Source organism: Gymnoscopelus braueri, assembly GCF_963280865.1.
Source record: "Gymnoscopelus braueri genome assembly, chromosome: 23".
NCBI lineage: Eukaryota > Metazoa > Chordata > Actinopteri > Myctophiformes > Myctophidae > Gymnoscopelus > Gymnoscopelus braueri.
Genome location: NC_137625.1, coordinates 27,436,290 through 27,449,409, shown reverse-complemented (window position 1 = coordinate 27,449,409; position 13,120 = coordinate 27,436,290).

Sequence of the window (13,120 nt, the reverse complement as noted above, 5' to 3'; positions counted from 1 at the left end):
TGGTAGGGCATTCCACATTTTGGTGGCATAGCAGGAGAACGAATTCAACCCCTTGTTTGTGCCATCAATCAATCAATCAATCAATCAATCAATCAATCAATCAATCAATCAATCAATCAATCAATCAATCAATCAATCAATCAATCAGTGTGTGTGTGTGTGTGTGTGTGCGTGCGTGCGTGCGTGCGTGCGTGCGTGCGTGCGTGCGTGCGTGCGTGTGTGTGTGTGTGTGTGTGTGTGTGTGTGTGTGTGTGTGTGTGTGTGTGTGTGTACGTCCATCGCAAGGAAATATATGAATGGATACATAGGCCTACATCAGTTAATATGAGATGAATGATGATATGTACATTATCAGCTGGCCTTCAACACTCGGTATCTGGGTAAGCTAGTATACAGTATGTAGGCTACTGTCTATCAACAAGTGAGTCACACTTCACATAATCCTCAACAGGCATCTGTTATGGTTCTGTGTTATGGTTCTGTTATGGTTCTGTAGTGTTATGGTTCTGTTATGGTTCTGTAGTGTTATGGTTCTGTTATGGTTCTGTAGTGTTATGGTTCTGTTATGGTTCTGTAGTGTTATGGTTCTGTTATGGATCTGTAGTGTTATGGTTCTGTCATGGTTCTGTAGTGTTATGGTTCTATTATGGTTCTGTAGTGCCTAAATCCCTGTAGCCAGGGCAGGAATTTCAGGGAGGCCATGATGAAAGCCATGGCCTCCCCAGGACAGGACAGGACAGGACGTATTGGGGGGGGGGGGCAAAATGGGGGTCAGAACCCCTTCATGGGGATTAGACTTGGTTAGGGTTAAAACTATCAATTATTTTCTTAGCGATTGGTCTGTCGATTACTTTTTCGATTAATCAAATATTATAGAAAGCATGTTTTTCAAATATTCTTCTTATCAACGAATCGACGTGAAGAAATTCTGATTATTTATAATCAACTAAATCGATTAGTCTGATCTGATTAACAACAACAACAGAGACCCCTTTCAGCTCAGGCATGCTCTGTGCATGCTCATAATATGATCAGTTTAGTCATTACACATTACAGAGACTGCACACAGGGCTCATCAACATGTCCGTAGCAAGACTTGTCTATGTCCGTGGTGCTTTTTGTTTTTAAAAATGACGAAAATATCTGATAATTTTGGTGACTCATAAAGTGTCAGGATTACATGCTCATTAATATGTTGCAGGAGATTTGTGGCATTGTACGTGGTACCCGTACATGTTTGCATCAGGTGAGAACAACAAGACATTAGGCACCTTTGCATCAAACTATTGTGACATTGCAAATCCTGTCATGCCCTTCATTCATCACTCATCATGTAGCCTAGAAGATAATGATCTGTTTTCAGTGTTTTGACACTCAAGTATCTTTTTCCATTGTTGGCATGCCTTGGCTTAGACTCATCAACATAGACTACAGTATCTGTTCACCTTCATGGAAACCACAACTATTGAAGCTACTTCGACAAACAAAAAACTAGTTTAGCTGGTAGGACTTCCTGTCTCCTCCTGTCCTCAAATAACACTGTCCTCTGAAAAGCCATCTGTCCAAATAATAATAACCATAGTATAATACGCACCCACTCATCTTTGCACTGGCCATTTTGCTCCTGCAATTTAAGATGGAAGACTGTCTGAACTGATAAGACCCAATTATTGAAATCCCAAACATGGAATATATATTGTGAGCTTGTAGATCTGCTATTTTCAGGTCTACTATTTTCAGCATGCAACCAGGTGTAAAATCAGGCATTATGACGCCATCACGGCCCGCCTTAATACATTTTAGTTGACAAAATCAACTGTAGATTTAGTCGACTGAAATCGTATGATATTTAGTCCACTAAAGATAGACTAAAACTAAAAACATTTCTAAAACATTTCAGATGACTGAAATATGACTAAAACTAAATGATTTTTTCCCATAAGACTATAAATCAAAGTGTGCTGTCAAAATCAATACAGCAGGTTGGTGCCTCCACCATCTGTGTGTTGCAAAGCGCTTTGGATAAAAGCGCCATGCACCATTTAGCTAGTCTTCCTCACCAGCTTAGATTATGTCTTTTATTATCCACAAGGGAAAATCGTTTTTCTTGGGTCAATGCATACATTCAAGACAAGACAGTACATACATATACACCACAATTAAAACACCCAGCAAAGTACTTAAATGTTATAAAAGTTAAGCTGTGTGTGTGTGTGTGTGTGTGTGTGTGTGTGTGTGTGTGTGTGTGTGTGTGTGTGTGTGTGTGTGTGTGTGTGTGTGTGTGTGTGTGTGTGTGTGTGTGTGTGTGTGTGTGTGTGTGTGTGTGTGTGTGTGTGTGTGTGTGTGTGTGTGCATATTCATGAGGGGAGGGGGGAGGCATTAGCAAGCAAGTCCAGTTCGACCAGTTGAGGTGGATCAGGTATTAGGGGGTTTGCAGAGGGGATGAAACTGGCACTGCCCTTTGCCTTCTTGAATAGAGAGGCACCATTATCTCCTACCCGAGGGCAGGACCTGGAAGCAGGTGCTGAGGTTATGAGTTATGGGTCTTTCTTGCTTCCTTCACTGTCCTCTGGTCATAGAGATGCTGAAGGGCAGAGCACTGCACCCCAGAGAGCTTAGACCCCAAGGTGGTTACCCTTCGCAGCTTAGCCGTGTTGGTCTGTGAAAGCCCCCCGTACCAAGCCAGGAAAGAGAAGGTAAGGAGGCTTTCTATATGGCAGATGTAAAAGCTGCGAAGGAAGGGAGGGGCAACATCCATATCGTCTCAGCCTCCGTAGGAGGTTGATGTTAACCTTCCTCCCCCAGCATGCCACGAAAGAAGAGGACACATGGCTACAAACTGTTGGATCATCAGCAGCCGGTGGTGGAAAAAGTACTCACATGTTTTACTTAAAAGTAAAAGTATCAATACTGCAATATAGAAATACTCTGTTACAAGTAAAAATCCGGAATTCAAAATTTACTTGAGCAAAAGTAGAAAGTACTCATTGTGCAGAATGTCCCATTTCAAGTTTTCAAATGTATAAAAAATCTTTTGAAAATAGCAGATTGTGAACTTGTAGATTGTCTATTTTCAAATGGCTGAAATGTATAGGGTTGGAGTGGTTAATGTTTTGTAATAATAATCTAAATCTAAAAAGTAACTAACGTTTTCAAATGATTGTAGTGGAGTAAAAGTATAATATTAGTCTCTGAGATGTAGTGGAGTAGAAGTGAAAGTAGCCTACTGAAAACTGGAAATACTCCAGTAAAGTAAAAATCACACCCTGTGTGAAGTGGGCGGTGTCTTGCTAGCTAATCACAATACTGAATGGAGTCAACCAATCATGTACAAAAAATAAATACATTTATTGAAACACTCTTTATGATGGACGGAACCATAACTTGAAAAAAACAAATGTATGTTTTTTTTCAAGTTATGGTTTCTTATATAGGGCTATGCACATGTGTCATGTGACACTGGCCAATCACAGTCCTGAATAGACTGTGATTGGCCAATCACAGCGCAGGATAATTGTACAAATTTCCTGGGCCCAGATCACAGCGCAAGATATTTGTACATTTTTCCAAATCTCACTTATAGGGGCGGTTTCACCGCCCAAAAAATACCTCAAAATTGTACTTAAGTAAATGTACTTAGTTACTTCACGCCACTGTCTGCAGCATCCTGTTGCATACATTGAAGGACCTGAGCCTCCTCAGGAAGAACAGCTTTCTCTGTGCCTTTCCTGTAGAGGGCCTCAGAATTGTGAGTTCGCCTCTTAGCAGACACTTATCCAGAGTGACTTGTGCAACACAGGGGGGGAGGAGTCTGGAAAGAAGAGGTCAGTTTGAGGTTGCAGTCCTGACTGAGAGGGAAGGTCAGAAGTCATTCCCCAGCTTGAGAGCCAGAAGGGAGAAGCGTCTCCAGGACAATTGGAGCACTGGCCAGGGTGCCGTACGGACAGGAGGAGCAGACGTCCTGTTTTTGCTGATCTAAAAGTGTGGATCACGGGGGGGGGGGGGGGTCTGCTATGCCCTTGGTCACCTTGAAGGCCGTGTGTTTGTGTTAGTGTCCTGTCTGAACACAATATGAAAAAAACAGCAGATATACAAGCTTGTATATCTGCAACCCCCCCCCCCCCCCCCCCGTAAAGAGGGCACTGGCCACTACGGACTGGTAGAACATCATTAGCATCCTGTTGCACACATTGAAGGACCTGAGCCTCCTCAGCAAGAACAGCTTGCTCTCTCTCTTACTGGAGAGGGCTGGTCTGGTGGATGCATGTCCATGATCTCCACTGGGTTGCCATAGATCAGTGGTTTTCAACCCTTTTCATATCAAGGTCCATTATTTATTTGGCATTTGAGCCACGGACCATCATTTGATGAGATTGTGCCTCTCAGACCCAAAACTTAGAATGTTTTGTTATCTTTGGATAAGATTTTGTCAAAATAACAATTCTTCTAATTGTGTAGACTTCTTGTAAAAAAAAACACTGCCATAGATGGTACTGGGGACTGGGAGGTGGTTTACTGTCACCTCACGAAGCTCTTCACCAGGACATCATGTTTGTCTGTGTTGTCACCTGTGATGCAGTTTGACATTGGCGGTGTCATCTGAGAACTTCTGGAGCCGTTAGACGTTTTAGAGTTGAAGCGGAAGTTGGAATTGTGTGAAGGGTGAACATGAAGGGTGACAGCACTGTGCCCTCGGGTACTACTGACTACTAGCACATCTCACGTATAGTGCAGTAAGCCACTGAGGTAGTCCGTGATCCAGGGCACCAAGCAGTGGTCCACCTGCATTGCAGTGAGCTTTTCAGCTATAGCCAGTGTGAGATTGGATGGGAAGGTGCTGGAGAAGTCAAAGAACATGACTCTTATTTAGTGTTGCCCCAAAGGTGAAGGTCAAAGTGGGTATTGGCCCACTTCATACATTCTGCCCACTTTCAAACCACGTCTCACATTCAGGCCTTGTACGTTGGGTGTAATTAGCTAGTTGTCACTGGTCTGTAGCTGATTTGGTGACACATGCTGTTTATGTCTAGCCCGGTAAACCATCCCGGTCGTGGAATTCACGCGACCGGGATGGTTAACCAGGCTAGTTTATGTCCACTCTGTCCTTCCACCGCATGCATTTTAATGTGATTTTAATTATTTTTGATTGATTTTAAATGTGAGTTTATCTGAGTTACTTGTTTTTTAATTTCCTTTTATACATCTTTTTTGCTGTTCATCCTTGATTGGAAAACACTTTGGTTCAACTTATGTTGTTTTAAATGTGCAATATAAATAAAGATGACTTGACATGCACCTGGCTCTGTAGGTGTTGTGTGTCACGGCTTGGTTGCTGTGTAGTCGGTGAGGGGACATCAAACAGATTCTCGACCTGTTCTCGCTGCCATCCTCTCCACTTGAAAACCTGTTCCTCCTCCAAGCGCCTCTGTCTGACATCACTGACTCAGATCTTCTGCTGAGGCGAGCGTCAGAAAGCTTTGCTGCCCCGCCTTCACATGATGGTCCTTTTAAATGACTGCCAGAGTTATTTCAGATTTTTTAGCAGTTTTATGCCAGAGATTTTTCATTGAGAAAAAAAAAGTACTCAGGAGCCGAGATACAGAATTTTTAAGTTTTAAGTTAACAAGGAAGTGGATAGGAGTCTAAATCTTCGAAAAATCATATCTCCTTGGTCTTTGGGTCAAAAAAAAAAAAAAATGTAAACAAATAAATAAATAAAAAATAAAAAAACGCATATATGCGTTCTTGGCAAGCAAGTGATGGATTCTAAAGAACGCAAAGAACGCATATATGCGTTCTTGGCAGGCAATGTGTTAACAGATGGTTGGGTGTTAATGCCATTTTGTCATATCACTGCAGCCAAGGAAAGGTCTACAAATGTTGCCTGTAGAGTCCATTTCACTAGGCCTATATGGTTATTACTATTAATAATAATAATAACAATTGTTATTATTATTATTAACTAGAAAGTACTGTTCCTGAAGAAACAGTGTGGGATCGCTAAGGATGAATGTTGATAGTATCACACTAGAAAGTACTGTTCCTGATTAATTCTGTCTTACCTATTTATATTACATATTGTGATGTCACGTGAAGCTTGACCAATCCAAAAACGGGCGGAATAATAATAATAACTAGAAAGTACTGTTCCTGAAGAAACAGTGTGGGATCGCTAAGGATGAATGTTGATAGTATCACACTAGAAAGTACTGTTCCTGATTAATTCTGTCTTACCTATTTATATTACATATTGTGATGTCACTTGAAGCTTGACCAATCCAAAAATGGGCGGAATAATAACTAGTGTCAATAACATTAGTGTGATCGCTGAAGCGATCCCACAAATAACTAGAAAATGTGCTCCTCGGAGCACAAGTCTCCGCCAGCAGACCGTCGTCTTGGTAGAACGGGTCGTCTTGGTAGAATGCGCGTGGTTTTTGGTGTTCTGCAGGGGCGACTGAATATGTAGTGTCTGCATCTAAAAAAAAATCTTCTTGAAGCAATGTGTCATATGATATGGGAGTCCTCGTAATTGACTGGTTTGTTCAAATTCTTGTCTGTCTTCTTCATCTTCATTGTCTTGAACAGTTTCAGCAGTTGATTGGTGTGTTTGATCTATGTCAGTTTTCTCTAGTGCTACATAATGTATTTGATCAAGGTGGCCAATTGTTACAGTATTAAGACTTCGGCCTTGTATGGGATCAATTCAACTCTATAGTCCTCTTCTGTGTTACTGTTGTAGATGAGTATGCTTTCTTAGCTTTGGCCTTCTGCGCCTTTGCTTGACCAATGTTAGGTGTTCTCAGAGGGACACACACACGCACGGACCGGTGATTTGCACTGGAAGGTACTGTTCCAATCAAGACTGATTGATCCTGTCTTACCTCACTTCAAAAAGCATAAATGGCTTTTTGAAGTGACACACCTATTTATAGGATTTTTATTTCGTCATGCGTCTCGCTAGCCAATCAAAAGCATTGGTGACAACATATTGTCACGTGTCACGTGAAGTTTGACCAATGTTAGCTTGGCTAGGGGGGAGGGGGACACACAGCGGGACGAAGCGAAAACATACTCTCCGCCTCCGGCGGAGACAATAACTAGTGGCAATAACATTAGTGTGATCGCTAAAGCGATCCCACAGTGATCGCTAAAGCGATCCCACATTGATCGCTAAAGCGATCCCACAATGATCACTAAAGCGATCCCACAATAATAACTAGTGAAGATAACATTAGTGTGATCGCTAAAGCGATCCCACAATAATAAATAAATAATAATAATTAATAATAATAACAATAATAATATATCATTACTATAAAGTTATTGTTATTAACCACTTAAATTAAATTATTAATTATATTAGATTATTATTATTATTATTATTATTATTATTATTATTATTATTATTATTATTATTATTATATTATCAGTACTTACATTTCATTATTGTTTTTTATTATTGTTATATTGTTATTTTATTATTATTATTACATTATATATACGGTACGTACTAGGCCGATACCTGTTGAGAACGCAAACCCCTCGGTTATGCAATACCTGTTATACCCGTTGAGTACTTAGTGCAGTAATTATTAGCATAGCACTTGGAGGCCAATCTATGACGTCATGTTGAAGACTTCAGGGTTCTCCATATATGGGCATAAACACGCCAGGTTTGATGCCAATCGGGCGGGCGGTCCTCCGGTTATGCGCGAGACAGACACACACAGATTTCGAGCATTTACTACTAGTGTGTACCCGTCATGCCCGTTCTCAGAGTACAAAATGCAGCACCCATTACTTGGAGGCCAGTCTATGACATCAGTACTATGACGTCATTTTGATGACATCATGGATCTCCATATGTGGGCATAAGAGGGATACAGACAGAAACACACACTGCACTTGTAACAAGCAAATGCAGTGGTGTAAAGTAATTAAGTACATGTACTCAAGTACTGTACTTAAGAACAATTTTTAGGTATTTTTGGGCGGTGTAGCCGCCCCTATAAGTGGGGTTGTGACATCTCATTAGTATTAGTTTCCTGCACTGTGATTGGCCCAGCTGGCCCAGTTAGCTGTACTGTGATTGGCTGACTCTATTGGCTGACTCTATTCAGCACTGTGATTGGCTAGCGAGACACATGATGACATTAATAACCTATAAATAAGATTATGGACTTCCAAAAATAATTTTTTTTTGGAAGTGAGCTTCCATCACTATGATGACCAATAAAGATTCTTTTCAATAAATGTATTTCTTTTTTGAAGTGAGCTTCCATCACTATGATGACCACTGTGATGACCACACCGCCCACGTCACACTGGGTGTGATTTTTTACTTTACTGGAGTATTTCCAGTTTTCAGTACTTTTAGTTCTACTCCACTACACCTCAAAGGCAAATATTGTACTTTTACCCCAGTACAATTATTTGAAAACTTTAGTTACTAGTTATTTTGTAGATTTAGATTATTATCACAAATTTGATGTCAATACTTTTGTACTTTTACTCAAGTAAATTTTTAATTCCGGACTTTTACTTGAAACAGAGTATTTTTACATTGCAGTATTGATACTTTTGCTTAAGTAAAAAAATGGAGTACGTACTTTTCCACCACTGAGAAAATGTGTGCTTCCCCCACAGGTAACAGCTGCCACTGCATGGTCACCGAGACAAAGCAGCAGACAACCAGAAGCACGCTGCGGTTTATAGTATAGTTTGTTGATTACTTTTGATGCAGTAATGGTCTTTTTCATTTCTTTTTTTTTGTGTTAAAAAGGTCACTTCACTGTCATCTGGGACGCCCCCAAAATCATGTTGGGACCCCTCTGGGGGTCCCGACCCACAGGTTAAGAACCACTGCTCTACTTGCTGGCGTTATTTCAGCAAGAGTTGTGGACGGTGGAGGCGCAGATGTCCCTTCAGAATGTCTAACCGACCGAAACTCTTGTCACACCTAGTGCAGTGGAAGGGTTTTTCTCCAGTGTGAATACGCTGGTGTCTCGTCAGAGTGCCGGACACGTTGAAACTCTTGTCACACTGTTTGCAGTGGAAAGGTTTTTCCCCACTGTGGATGCGCTGGTGTGCCCTCAGGTTACTCAACTGACTGAAACTCTTGTCACATGCGTTACACTGGAAAGGTCTTTCTCCGGTGTGGATACGCTTGTGTCTCTTTAGCGTACCTAACACATTGAAAGTCATGTCACACTGGTGACAGTGGAATGGTTTTTCTCCAGTGTGAAGACGCTGGTGTGTCCTCAGGTTATCTAACTGATTGAAACTCTTGTCACACTGTTGACACTGGAAAGGTTTTTCTCCGTCGTGGATACGTTGGTGCCTCTTCAGGTGGCCCGACTGACTGAAACCCCTAAAGCACTGTTTACACACGTGAGTTTTCTTTCCGGCGCGAGACAGTCGATGTTCCTTTACGTCTCCTGGCTGAGTTAAGGTCTCGGTAAGCGGTCGATGACTGAAAGATCTCGGTTCATCCGTGTTTCCTTGTTTCTGCCAGGTTACAGAGATGGTGATCTGCAGACGGGCCGCCCAGGCGATGTGTCCATTCCTCAGCATTTGGTGGTAGGGGTCGTTGTGGCTCCTCTTCATGTGTTCATGGAGGAAAGTTAAGGCGCAGGTGTGAGGACAGGACACCCGAGTTTCAGAAGATTGGGACTTCACTTCAAAGCTGCAGCTATTCATGGACTGTGATGGATTTTAGGTCTTATTGCAGCTGCAATATTATGCCTGTCTCTCTACTCTCCTTTTTTATCTCTTTCTGTGCCTCCCGACTATTTCTGATGAAGTAGAAGTGTGCAGTCATTTCCACGCCTTAAATAGGCTGCCCAGAGTTCTGGTCTGATGTCACACACGCACAACACAAACTGTTACTGTACCATGCATGACTAACAATACCAGTGGAAACAGGTAAGTGTCTGTAAAAAGGAAATAAAGTTGAAATGATGGATTATCACTGGGGCACGTCTGTCTATCAGTCATCCTGAGCCTAAATATAGAGATGACTAATGTCATAGTATATATATATGTCAATGGCCTACTGACGTCATAGATGAGCTGATCTCGGCCCCATTATTGACAATCGTCTTAAATTTTATTTCAACACTGAAATGGTGTGTAAGAAAGGTCAGCAGCGCCTCTTCTGATTAAGGAAGCTAGCCAAATTTCAGGTGAATAAGTCACTGATGATGTTGTTCTACAGGGCTTTCATAGAGTCTGTTATTTCCTTTGCTGCCATATGTTATATGGAAACCTTGGCGTTAGACAGAAAAATGCCCTTAACAGGGTTGTGAGGGGGCTAGCAAGATTGTGGGGGTACAATTCAGCTGTCTGAGTCATATTATATATGACCAGCAGGTGCTTAAGAAAGCATCATCTATTAGAGCGGACAGCTCTCATCCCCTAAATCCTGAATATGAATTCTTGCAGTAGGTACAAATTCTCATTTGTACCTACTTCCATTCGTGCCATCAATAATGGAAGCAGGTGGAGGTAGCTAAATTGCCCAGTTTGGGACTAACCTGACTCCGCCAGATGGAAGAAGCTTGCTTCACACACTTGGAGGCTGTATTGTGAACCTGTGAACTCAATACCGCCCCATCTGGTGCAGTCAGGTTAGTTTGGGACATGATAAAACATGAACTTGAACTGACGTCATAAAGTCTCTTTTCGACTACAAGAACTATGAACCGCACCGTGCCTTGTTGACATAATTTCTGGATTCGTTTCCATGCGCTATACAGCTCGGGTTCAGATAAGGTTCTCAGAACCTATTTGTCGTTACACTATTTGAGTACTGTGCACATGACACTGGTGTTAAATAATATTACTTTCAGATTTCCAATTAAATTCGTATTAACCAAGTAATACTGAATTAAAATAACCCAATTTTATGTATTTATTTATAGTGGTAGTAAATTGATTGATTGATTGATCTATTGATTGATTGATTGATTTTGTTAGACATTTTATAAAAATACAAACACAATATGAATCATACCAAGCAGGATAAGTATTAAGGATAAGTATAATACTTATTCCCACTGCCGTCCTCTCATAGTGCAACAATACTAGGTGACAAGGCACCAGTAAAATTGTCCAACATGTATGTATTGTATTAATCATACAAGTTGGAACTATAAGAACATAAAAGCACCACCATTTAAAACTTCTAATTAAATTGCTTCCATAGACACTATAACAATGTTTTCACATGATTTTTTTAAAAGTCTATTTAGACTGAGGCAGGTCTTTCCAAAGACAAATAGGCCTGCCTGCATACACTTTATTTAATAAAGGAACTCTTACCAAAATGTGATCCTAGTTTTCACATAGGACGCTTAATTTACTCTTGTTACATATTGATGAGAAAGCAACTTAGCATCACACCTTCCCTATCGTCTATAGTCTGGGCATTACCATTAAAATATATATATACTTATATGAACAGTGGTGTAAAGTAATTAAGTACATTTTACTCAAGTACTGTACTTTAAGTACAATTTTGAGGTATTTTTTACTTTACTTTCATATTTTTAATTTCCAGTACTTTTATTTCTACTCCACTACATCTCAGAGGCAAATATTGTACTTTTACTCCGCTACAATTCGTTGAAAACTTTAGTTCGTTATTTTGTAAATTTTGATTATTATTACAAAACATACATTAACCACTTCCGACCTATATACATTTCGGCCATTTGAAAATAGCAGATCTACAAGCTCACAATGTAGATCTGCTATTTTCAAAAGATTTTTATACATTTGAAAACTTGGGACATTCTGCCTAATGCATACTTTCTACTTTTGGTACTTTAAAAACATTTTGATACCAATACATTTGTACTTTTACTCAAGTCAATTTTGAATTACTTGTAACAGAGTATTTCTACATTGCAGTATTGATACTTTTACTTAAGTAAAAAATGTAAGTACTTTTTCCACCACTGTAATAATGTGAAAATGTTTTATGGAAAGGATCAGATCATTGGGAAATGTCAGTAACTTTCACAACCAGTCCATATGCTCTATCAGAATCCCAGCAGGTCTCCTTACACCTGTCAGGCAGGGTTGTCAGAGCCATACCAGGTCAACAAGGGCACACTTTCTCAAGGGACTGGCAAGGTAACTGATGTCAGACGGGGTATCATCATTTACCAACCTATAGATGGGTTTCCTGTTTGTAAACATGAGAGGATGATGCGCGCGCAGTGGCGGGATGAGCCTGTAGAGGGCGCTATTACCCTAAAAATATCCTATACCCTATTACCCATAAAATAAATGGTCTTCACCAGGTTTAATGAAAGTAGATTAAATGATGCAGTTTGTAATATCTTCTTTACTCAATAAAAATGATTTGTCGGAAGTTGGATCTGTTTGTATATAATAGCAGCATTATGCCTATTATGCCTATAATAGCAGCATTATGCCTATCTAAATCCCGAAAATAACAATAGAGTGAATGGCGCTTCCGGTTCGTTCTCCCCCGCGCATGCGCAGATTGCGGACTCTGCTCTGTGATGACGTCGCGCGGAAACCCATCTATAGGTGTGCAGGTTGAGCTGAATATATATAGGTGACAGTAAGGCTGGTCCTGATATGCACGGTGCAACCCAAAATACACAATAATTTGCATAAGTTTCACAAAGCAAACAACAGTTTCTAGATACAAGGAAACGTTGATCCTGAACTTGAAAAGCTCCTTAATGTATTGTTATTCATGTTTATTTGTTGGTTTTTCGTGTTTTTGTCATGGCGCGTTGCATCATGGGTAATGTGTCTGCCACGCTGCATTGTTTTGCCACACAGCTGGCTGAGGGGGGGGGGCGTGTCCCGGTGGAAAAGTGACGCACATGCATACTCTCTACTGGCTGTCAGGTGGAAACCTTATGTGAGCCAATTAGAGGATTAGCTTGCAGTCAGTGACTAAAGGACAGTTAACGTCTATCTATCTATCCATCTGTCTGTCTGTCTGTCTGTCTGTCTGTCTGTCGGCGGGGCAATCCGCCCTCTAGTTATATTATACCTCTATGGTCTGTCTGTCTGTCTGTCTGTCTGTCTGTCTGTCTGTACCCTATACTTTTTCCACCATTGTGCTGATGGC